The sequence below is a fragment of the Acyrthosiphon pisum genome, chromosome A2 (assembly GCF_005508785.2).
Source record: "Acyrthosiphon pisum isolate AL4f chromosome A2, pea_aphid_22Mar2018_4r6ur, whole genome shotgun sequence".
NCBI classification, from domain to species: Eukaryota; Metazoa; Arthropoda; class Insecta; order Hemiptera; family Aphididae; genus Acyrthosiphon; species Acyrthosiphon pisum.
In genome coordinates this window covers 3,935,965-3,947,282 of record NC_042495.1, presented here as the reverse complement: position 1 = coordinate 3,947,282, position 11,318 = coordinate 3,935,965, and the positions used below count along the sequence as shown (strand labels likewise).

The window sequence follows — 11,318 nt, the reverse complement described above, 5'->3', positions numbered from 1 at the left end:
TTAGATGTATTGGATGGACATGCCCGGTCGCCTGATTAGGTTAACATCTCAACGTGTTTCAACCAACCGTTATTTCCCCCTACAGACAAACAACAAACAAAACACAGCTAACGGTTAAAGTTGTTGGGCTTAAGCTGAAAAAAAAATCATATTCTTTTAAAAAAAAATATAACGAAATGTACAATACTGATCATTTATATTGGATAGACGTGCCCGGTTACCCGATTAGGTTGAATGCATCGCCCAACAATAAATTACAAAAAAAAAAATTATATCAAAATAGTATTTTTATCATTTTTTTTTTTTTTCGATAAAAGTATAATTGTGTTAGTCACAATCCTGTGCAAATGATATCGGTTTCTATTTTTCCAATTTAATTATACAAACTACTGAAAATCATTGAAATCAGAAATATTTTATTTTTTTTAGGGTTAAGGCTTCAACTGTTTAGCCTGTGGTACTGTAGGGGAGGGAATTATAGTTTGATTACACGTGTGTGTTGGTTTTGGCAGAATTTTCGATTTGGGCACGCGTAGGTATCTACCATGCTCGGGTGGGGGATGGCGGCACTTCTTCTCCGGACACCGTGACTTGCCCGAAGAAAAATGCCACCCGGTGGCCAAGAATTGAGCCAGCGACGGCAGCGCCGCAACCGACGCCTTAGACCGCTCGGCCATCTCGTCCCCCAAATCAGAAATATTATAACATTTACAATTCTGTCTTAAATTTACTTTTTATGTACCTAGAGAATATAAAGGTGGACAGGGCTATTCATATCACAGTATATGGCAGAGTCGGGCTTTTATATTATAAAATGAAATTTTTGTGGATACTGGAAGACCAAAAGGTATAACCCTCCAGATCATGATTTAAGAAGTCCAAAATACAATTATTTGAATACGTTATAAAGTTGCTCGAAATCTCAACATTTTCCTAGTATTTTTACAATTATGAAGCTAAAATAAAATCAATAAAACATTTTACTTTAAAGAAGACGTTACAAAATATGCATGTGTTGTCTCCAAGTGTGTCTTACAAGTGTTGTCTTGAAGATATCAAATTTATCTTTAAGCATCGTTCGTTTTTAATCAAATCAATCACTCTAATAATAAAAAAAAAAAAAAATGCAATTTAGCATGTAGATAGAAAAAAAGAATAACGATTTAGAAAATAAATTGTTAGCCACTCAATGGTAAAAATGGATAAATAAATCAAATCAAGAAAATTCTTCATCTAATTCGACTATTAGTTGTAATGAAACTATAGTAGTGAAATTTTAGAGGAAATTGTGTATAATTAATCGATAAAATTAATATAATATAATAATAATATAATAAAATTCTACCAAATGGTGTAAAGGTTGAAAGTTCGTGACTATTGTACAGCAATAAAACTAAATGTATACATTGCTTTCCGTGTATGCTTTTCGCAAACAAAACAATGACTTCTCCATCAGATCCACAACAAAGATTTAATAATTGGAAAAAGTTAAATCCTAAAATACCTGACAATGAGAAAAGTAATGAACACAGTGCAAAGAGGTATGTTTAAATGGGCTTAAATTTAATTAAATAGAAATGAAATGCATTATGATTTATGATTAATGATAAATAAAATAGGGGACGAATATTTTTAATTTTGCCCTGGGCGCCAAATCTTAACGGCACGGCTATGCGATATAATATTCAATAGTTGTTGATAATCGTCGATTGTCGATCGATCTTTCCATTCTCCTTTCAACGAATAATTTCTAATGAAATTAGTAGGTACACTTTTGTCAAAACCGTTTCTTTTGATTTTTTAAAACCTGACGTAGGTATACAGTATACTTGTATTATAATAATTATTATTTTTGTGACAATTTTGAGTATTTAAAAATAACAGTAGTTATGTGTTTTTTCAAAAGTCTATTGAGACTATATTTGACATATTATACTTGTATAATAATTTGAAATAATTAAATAAAAATGATATATTATAATATGCAATTACATAATATTTAAATACTCTGATTTAATTGTGCCTATATTCGATTAATGGATTATTATTATTTACAATGCTAAATAAGTTCTGCTGAAATTGATACACACTTGTAAGACGAATACGATACAAGCTGATAAATCATTAATACTTATAACTTTTACAATTAACATCCAATCATGCTTTCAAGTTGTGATCACGGTTATTGTATTCACCTATTAGATCATATACTATGAATGGGCCCGTATCCAGATAATTTAAAGCACATATTAGCGACAAGTATCTGACTAAGATACGTACGCAAAGTGAAATGTCTCATATTTATCTATGTGAATTTATATGTACCCATAAAAATGTCAGAGACTCGTGGCATATATTGTGTGCTTCAAATTGTTTACACGAGTGAGCTGGGTATGACTCCATGTCCATCCATAGAATTAATTGATCTAAGCTATTAAGGTGTCTACAATCAAATGATCAACTTGATAATTAAACACTGATGTTCGGCAACCAACTCAGGATCTTTTTATTCAAAGTGTCCTAATAAGTCATAAGACGGTTAGTTGAAGCTATGGTGATGATAGATGACTATCACCACTGGTCGTGAGCTTTGCAATGATCTTTTTCTACCAACTATAGGTACAGGTATTCGATATTGAAAACATAACAATGAAAGAAAATATTTAAATATTATTAATTTGGTTAGGTTAGGATAGGACAGGAAATTAGACGTTAACTATTTATCATAGTTTTTAACACGGTCTTAAAGACTGCCAGCTAGAGTTGTACCAGTATAGGTAATTAAAAACTTAAATAGTGCCAGCTTTAATTAATGATTTTTTACCACAATAAATTATAAAATGTATTTTAAAACATAATAAAATAATATTTTATAAGAGTTTATGAGGTTTTCAATACTTATAAGGTTTTGTAAATAGAAAATGTATAAATTCAATATAGTTTTATATTTAAAATATCGTTTGGTGTATTAATATCCTATTGTCGAAGAATTCTCAATGTTTCCTTCCTACTTAAAATTTACTGTAAAACCAGATTAATCAGAATATTATTTTAAATTAAACATTATTTTATGTCCTTCATATATTACAATCACATACAAGAGTCTGCGCAGGACCTCTTCCCATTTAATTTTTTTTGCATCCTTAATAAATTGCATTAATTTTTATACATTTTCTAAACCATATATTACGGTTATACACCTCTGATCATAATAACTGTTGGTTTATTTTAATGTAAACAATACCTAGTTTTTTGATTATAGTTAAAATGTACTACAGTATATATCTTCCAGCGTAGTATTATTATTTCAGCCAGGTATTCCTCGTAAATTTTTTTTTTTTTTTGATTAAAATTCAACTATTGTAGATTTTTTTGTATAAATGTTTTATTTAACACTAACCAGATATACCTAGGAGTACACTGAGTACCTACCTGTGTACTTACTATATAATTGGAGGTTATAGACTGCAATCTCTAGTTCGTTATAGCTATTTAATTTTTAAGTTTTTTTTCAAGAGTATTTAAAGAATTAAATTTTATCTACTTTTTTTTTTATTTCTTATGATGCATTTGCCTGCAGGCCTTAACATTCCCCTTCATTTTTTTTTATACATATATTTAATTTCATTATGATCTTTTTATAAAGATTTTTAAACTTACATTATGATTTAAACTTGACAACCTGGTGCCATCTAACATTTTTTTATACTCTTTTGTTGAATCATAAAATGCGTTTGACGCGGCTGCCCGGTTTCTCCTTTCAATTTTTATTTTTTTTTTATAAATTTAACCCCATTGAAGTTTAAATATAAATACTTTCAACTTTGTAAGTCTTCACAGAATAGTTAATGTTTAATTTTTCGTCATTTGGTTTTGCTTTACAATTTTAATTTGAAAGTTAATAAGCTGTTAATAGGCTGCTGTTGATCTTTCTATAAAATTTCTTAATCACTGACAACCAGATATCACAAAATTATTTTTAAATTTTTTTTTTTGCTTTCTAAAATACATTTGCCTGCGGGCGCCAACACCCTCCTTCAATTTTTTTTTTTCGATTTTAAGCCTAGCTCAATTCTTTCAACATTTCTTCGATGAAGTCATTAGCAATAATAGTTTTTTCGGTTTAAAAAGATAGACATTGTAGTTTTTATTTTTAACGATGAGTTCCTACTGTATAATTTTTTCTAATTTTTTTTTTTTGATTTCTAAAATGCATTTGCCTGCGGGCGCCAACACCCTCCTTCAATTTTTTTTTTTTTTGATTTTAAGCTAGCTGAAATTTATAAACATCGATTTCCTGGTTGTCTAGAATAATCGTTCTTTAATGAGCTAATAACTAAGAATAACTTTTCTGTTTAAGAAGTTGGGAACTGTAATTATATATCTTCAGTGTCCATTCTGTATATTTGTTTCTAAATTTTTTTTCTTGATTTCTAAAATGCATTTGCCTGCGGGCGCCAACACCCTCCTTCAATTTTTTTTTTTGATTTTAAGCTAGCTGAAATTTATAAACATCGATTACCTGGTTGTCTATGAATAATCATTCTTTAATGAGCTAATAACTAGGAATAATTTTTCTGTTTAAGAAGTTGGAAACTGTAATTTGATATCTTCAGTGTCCCTTCTCTATATTTTTTTCTAAATTTTTTTTCTTGATTTCTAAAATGCATTTGCCTGCGGGCACCAACACCCTCCTTCAATTTTTTTTTTTATGATTTTAAGCTAGCTGAAATTTATAAACATCGATTACCTGGTTGTCTATGAATAATCGTTCTTTAATGAGCTCATAACTAGGAATAATTTTTCTGTTTAAGAAGTTGGAAACTGTAATTTGATGTCTTCAGTGTACCTACATTATATTTTTTTCAAATTTTTCTTTTTTTGCTTTCTAAAATGCATTTGCCTGTTGGCGCCAACACTCTCCTTCAATTATTTTTTTCGATTTTCAGTATAGCTCAATTCTTTCAACATTTCTTTGATGAAGTCATTAGCATCAATTGTTTTTTCGGTTTAAAAAGCTGGAGATTGTAGTTTTTATTTTTAACGACGAGTTCCTACTGTATAATTTTTTCAAAATTTTTTTTTTTGATTTCTAAAATGCATTTGCCTGCGTGCGCCAACACCCTCCTTCAATTTATTTTTTCAATGATTTTAAGCTAGCTGAAATTTATAAACATCAATTACCTGGTTCCCTGTAAATAATCCTTCTTTAAAGAGCTAATTACTAGGAATATTGCTTTAAATTTTACACACCATTTTAATTAGGTTTTTTTATTAATTTTATTTTTTATTAATTTAATTTGTTTATTATAGGTACCTATCATATATTATTATTTGCATATTATAATAAATTGTTCCCATACCTTACAATTCATAATAAAACGTAAGTAAGTAGGTATATGTACGTCATATAAAATAATTAAGTATATAAAATTCTAAAAAAAATGCTAATCGATCATCCATCAATCTCAAACATGTGCATACAAACATTGTCAATTATATAAACCAAAAAATTCCAACAATTAATACTTTAATGTACAATAAAAAAATTATTATATTATAGAATTTGTATTATTAATACCTACTATAACTTTTGCGTCTCTGGACAAAAGTTATCATGCTACTGTTTTTCCTGGTCTACACGAACCGGTCGTGGGATCAGTAGTATAAAACCTAATATATTGGCTGTTCCTTTGACTTGTGTCACATTGACCGAAAATCATCGGAACGGCACCAGTGACAAATAATTGTAGGTACAGGTAGGTATCGTATGCCGATCCGACGGCATGGCAAGTAACCGCAGTACCGAATATTGGTCAAGTACACCAGTCATGGGAATCCGGCTTTAGATTCTGAGCGGAGAAATGAATGACGTATTGATTTTATAGTGGTGTATTTAAATTTTTTTTGTGTGTGTACACGATAAGTAGTCGAAACAATGCTTCGATTTTCAACTTCAGTACCTCGTTCGATGGGAAAGTGTATCTATTTAGTGCATTGGGAGGGCTAAAATTCCTAGGCGTTTTCAAAAACGCCGAGAAAAACAAAACAAAAAATTAAGGAAAAACAAAAATTTTTACGCATAATAGGTTTTCGAATAAATCGATTTTGGTTATTGTTGTAACTCAGCTATAGTCTGTTCAAAATGAGATCGGTACGGGCGGCTAAATAGTGCGCATGGGCGTGGCTTTGTTCCGTGGCACCCCTTTCGCGTCGCCGTGTACTGATCTCATTTTGAACAGACTGTATAACAAATAACCGTAGATTCATCAAATTTTCTCTGGTTGTTTATATAAGCATTTTCTTTACACGATACAATTTTGAAAATATTTTGACTTGTTAAGAACTGTTCAGTGTGTTCACGGACATTTTCAGTTTCCAATTTTTAGTTTTTTTTTCTATGAATGTCAATATAATTTTATCTGTTGGGTAAAAAGCTTGATAATGCAATACTAATAAGCTCTTAATATATTGTTACAATGCCATTTGAAAAATATTAAGAATCCATAGTTGAAATATTTTTTTATAAACATTTAAGGATCGGATTTTGACAAAATACTAAATAGGCGTAAAATTCACGAAAATGTGTAAGATGACTGCAAATTTTTTTGAGTTATAATTTCATTTTTTTTTTTGCAATGTAATACAAAATTCCTTATAAGTTATAAGGTTTTCCATCTTTATCAAAAAAAAATGTCCATTAGAAAGACGAATTATATTTTGATGATCGTTTGAAGTTTGCTTAGATTTTTTTTAACAGTATCTTTCTCATAGGTAAGTGAATCTAGTTCGTTATTATTTTAGTTTTTTATTCTATAAATATCAATAAAATTTATTTTTGGGTATAAAAGCCTGGCAATTTAATAGAAGGGTCCTAATATATTGTTTCAAAGACAGAAGAAAAATATTTAATATCCATCATATTTCCATTTTTTTTTTTAAGCATTTAAAGTTCAAATATTTACAAAATACGCAAAATTCACGAAAATGTGCAAATTGTTTTGAGTTGGAAATTCGTAAAAATGTTTCTTTTTAAATTTAAGATTTTTAAAATGTAATTTAAGATTAATCATAAATTTGAATACATTTATATACCTATGGATTTTTATAAGTAAATTAAAGAATAGCAGCTTAAAAATTATAAAAATACATAGGAACAATTTTTTTTACAAGCATTCCATTTTTGCCAACATTCAAATTTAGAATTTAATAATTATTTTTAGTAAAAATTTATAAAATTTTGAACTTTTATAGCTAAGGATTGAAAATGTAAAACAAAGTTTTTCGTAAATAGGTTTATATTTATTCACAATAATACCATCAAATATACAATATACTTATAGTGTTATCAATTATCATCATAGGCTGACCGACTGTTTTCGCTCAGAATCGTTTTTCTTATACTTACAATGATATTATATAATTTAATTCAAATTTAACACCATCAATTACAATGATTAACTTGTAAGTTGTAGCCTACTGTATAGCAGGACGACAATGCGACACACACTTGCCCGCTTTTTATATTATATTTATATTGTTATTAGTCTATTACTTATTTATTATTATTAATGCAATAACCGGTAAGATGAATACTTGAATAAATAATAAAAAATTACAAAAAAAATGACTAAAATCGTTATTGTTGGTTATTTGATATGTATATTTTTAGATTTTTTGGTTACCAAATTAACTACCTACTTACGTGGAACCTATTGTTTTAAATTTTAAACCCTATAGCTATCAAAGCCGAACATTTTATAAATTGTTACCCAAAAACTCAAAATACTTATAAAAAAAAATTGTGCCTATGTATTTTCAATATTTTTCAACTGCTATTGTAACAATATATCAGGAGCCTTGTATTAAATTTCCACGCATTATTACTCAACAAATAACATTTTATTGACAATTATAGAAAAAAATATAAAAAAATTAAAATTGATAATTTTCTTAAACAATAAATAATTGATTATATTTTGAGCAAATAAGTCAAAATATTTTTAAAATATTATGGTATATAGAAAATGATAATATTTAAAATATTATAATATTTAAAAATTCCCGTTTTTCCTTAATTTTACTTTTGACCCCCAAAATACCAACTTGATTCACTTTCTTATCAGAAAACTATTTTATAATAAAATTGTTTTATTTTCGATATTTTTGTATGACGTTATTCAATAGAATATTAGAATCTACAGTTACTTTTTAGTGGTATTTTTGGATTCTTGTTTTGACCATTTTAGCGGATAGAAAATATAAAATTAATAATGTCACATTATTATTGTTGTCAGTGACGTAAAACGTAGCCATGTAGGTACCTTTTATACGGAATTATACCATATTTGATTATTATTATAGTATTTTATAATCGATGGTTATATCTAATAATATTATATTTTTATGTATCATTATATTATATAGTCTATATACTTATATATTACTAGCTGCCCGACCTTCCTCCGGAAGAAATTATTTTTTTATAATTTAATTAAAAAACATATGAATATTTCTTAGCTATACAAATAATATAATATAATTACATATTGTAGTTATTGTTATTGCTAATTTCTGAAAATTATATATCCTTAAATATATCCCTAAATTATACATTTTGAATTCAACCACTGGAGTGGTAAATTTTATCCTTTTTATTATAGAATAGAGATAAGGTAGAAAAAAATGTAACAATAAATTATTTGTTCAATGAATAATATATATTTCAAATGGAAAAATGGAAGTGCAAACAAATAAATAAATAATTAATAATAATAAATAAACAAACAAACCGGTTTCCTTCGTCTCCGAAATCAAGTTAGATTCTTATATATACTCTTATTGTATATAGATAGAAGAACCAAGTTCGTTGTCAAATGTGTGCCGTGTGCGTGTTTTTTATATCTATTTATATTTTATAATATTCATAATATTAAATCTATGTAAAACATTTTAAATGTTATTTGTTATTATTTTTTGTACACGACAGATATTCAGTCTGTATCTAATATGTACTCTGTTGGAAGTTTGTATAGTCGTAACTGGTGTAGTCCAAACGGGGTGATTAACCGTACAATAATTATTAGAAAAAAAATATCTACCTAGGTAGCTATTATTTGTGTTCAAAATTCCAAAAAGAGGGTGCGTTTTCACTCCAAATTTTAAAACAGAATTTTCTTTTGTATGATATGCTGATGAAATTGAAAAATCGTTTCGTACAATATTTAAATCGGTATTTTCTATAGAATGTGTTAGACTTATATATGGTGGCACATAGGTATAAAACAGCATAGGTACTACAAAAATGAAAAAAAAAAACATTTATTGACATCATCAGCTGCATTGGACATTGCTGCATTTAATTTGTTTTATTATATTCTCTTTAGTTAGGTAACTAGTGACCAAGTAATGTCATACTGTATAATCATATTCTGTGGTAATAAATTAGAAATTCAATAATACAATAACGTAATAATGATGTAATAATCTAGAAGGAATACGTAAATTATACACGTAAGTTTTGAAACGAAACGGCGGAGGAATGCGCGACCGGGCCTCGCAGACTGCAGTAATAGTTTTGTAGTGATGTCCTCTGCCTATAATATACGATGTATTATAATTAGAGTTCGTTGTTTGTGTAAAAAGTTTTGAGTACTGAAGCGGAACAGAAGACTTGACGGATGTATGAATTTAAAACAAATTATAATTGGATAGGTATTATAGGTATGACGTATCTATAAACTTAATGAACTTCTTTTTATTTCAATTACTGTATAATTAGTGCTTAAAAAACTTATTTTAGAATTGTCTACATGACAAAATATCAAGGGTGTGCAAGTTGATGGTTTTTTAACTCAGATTAGTTAAGTTAATATGCACCTATAACAAAAAGTTAAAAATTAAAGTTAATTTGTTTATACAACGCTAGCGTACCTACTTAATTTTTTTCCAACCCAAAACTAAATTATAGACTTACTTACGTGTTTATACTTAATACAGTATTTCCTTATAATATATACATTTTTAACTTAAAACAATATTAACGATACATATTTTTAGACATGAAAACGAAATAGACTTCAAAATAGTGAAATATAATTAAATTAAAAATAAAATAAATTAACTTAACTTACATCTTAAAATAAAAAATTAACTCGTTAATTTCACGTAAATTAAAAAAAAAATTTAGTAAATTAACAGTTATGTTAATGAAAAGCCAAAAGTAACTAGTTAAAATAGAATTTACTTTTTAACTCGTTAATACCCAGCCAAGCAAAATATTACTTAGTACCTATCTTTTTTTTTTAATTTGCTACAATATGCAATACATTTTTAATTTTGCCAAAATATATGCGATAGCCATTAAATGTGCGGTAATATGCCTACAAAAGTTTTCAATGCAATTAATCGCATTAAACTCCGTCATCTAAATGACTAAATGTATTGGTCAAACGCCCAAACATTTGGATGTGATACCTAAAATATACACAACTATACCTCGTCTTGATTTCGTATAATAATGTTAGGTGCTTGAAGGTGAAGAGGGAGGCGTGGTCACCAGTATCCACCCCATTGCCACCGTCGGGTTTGTCCCCCTTTCGCCGGTCGCCATATATACTTACGCTCGCAACAGTAACTTGAACAGTGCACCAAAATACCTATATGGTGTAACGAATCTAGGAAAAAAGCCCCTAACAATTATATTCATCGGAAAAAAAAGCCCCGTACCAACTACAATCATTGTTCTTCATCAATTATCAAATTATTTTATTATACTAGTATTTATTTTATATTATTATTATATAAAAAGGATTAAAAGAATATTACATAATTTTAGTATTATTACACTATATGGTATTATAGCCTATAGGTACCTATGTCAAAAAAGTTTTACATAATTATGTTGAAATACAGATATATAGATAATATATTGTTTAAACATTTAAAATTATAAAATGTACACGATAATAAAAAAGTGTTATGTATTTAGTTGGTACGGGGCTTTTTTTTCAAATATCAGAGTAACAGTGTAATAGGAATGCTCTTAAAATATACATAACTAATGAAAAATTATGTATGAATGATTTGCTTATTGAATTATTTCTTTATAATATAACTATAATTTATAGACCAGACAAAAACCATAGAAGCAATATATTCAACCAACTCGCATTAGTTTTCGACTACGAAACAAGATAGGTATGTGGATTATTATTATTTATTACATAATAATTATTACAAGTCACGGCGTGGTAGGGTACCTACCTAATACACAAAACGAATAGCATGTGCGTTATGCATGCAAAATCGTTATTCTT

At 27.8% G+C, this 11,318-nt stretch overlaps 1 protein-coding gene across 1 annotated transcript in view; it reads right to left on the bottom strand.

Moving 5' to 3' along the window:
- The window catches only part of LOC100165057 (ubiquitin C-like), a gene marked incomplete in the record, with an annotated part of 31,601 nt that extends 23,678 nt beyond the window's left edge, over positions 1 to 7,923 (bottom strand). The window contains 3 exon segments of the mRNA NM_001160377.1: positions 6,687 to 6,697; positions 7,573 to 7,584; positions 7,890 to 7,923.
- Between the last annotated feature and the right edge of the window lie 3,395 nt (positions 7,924 to 11,318).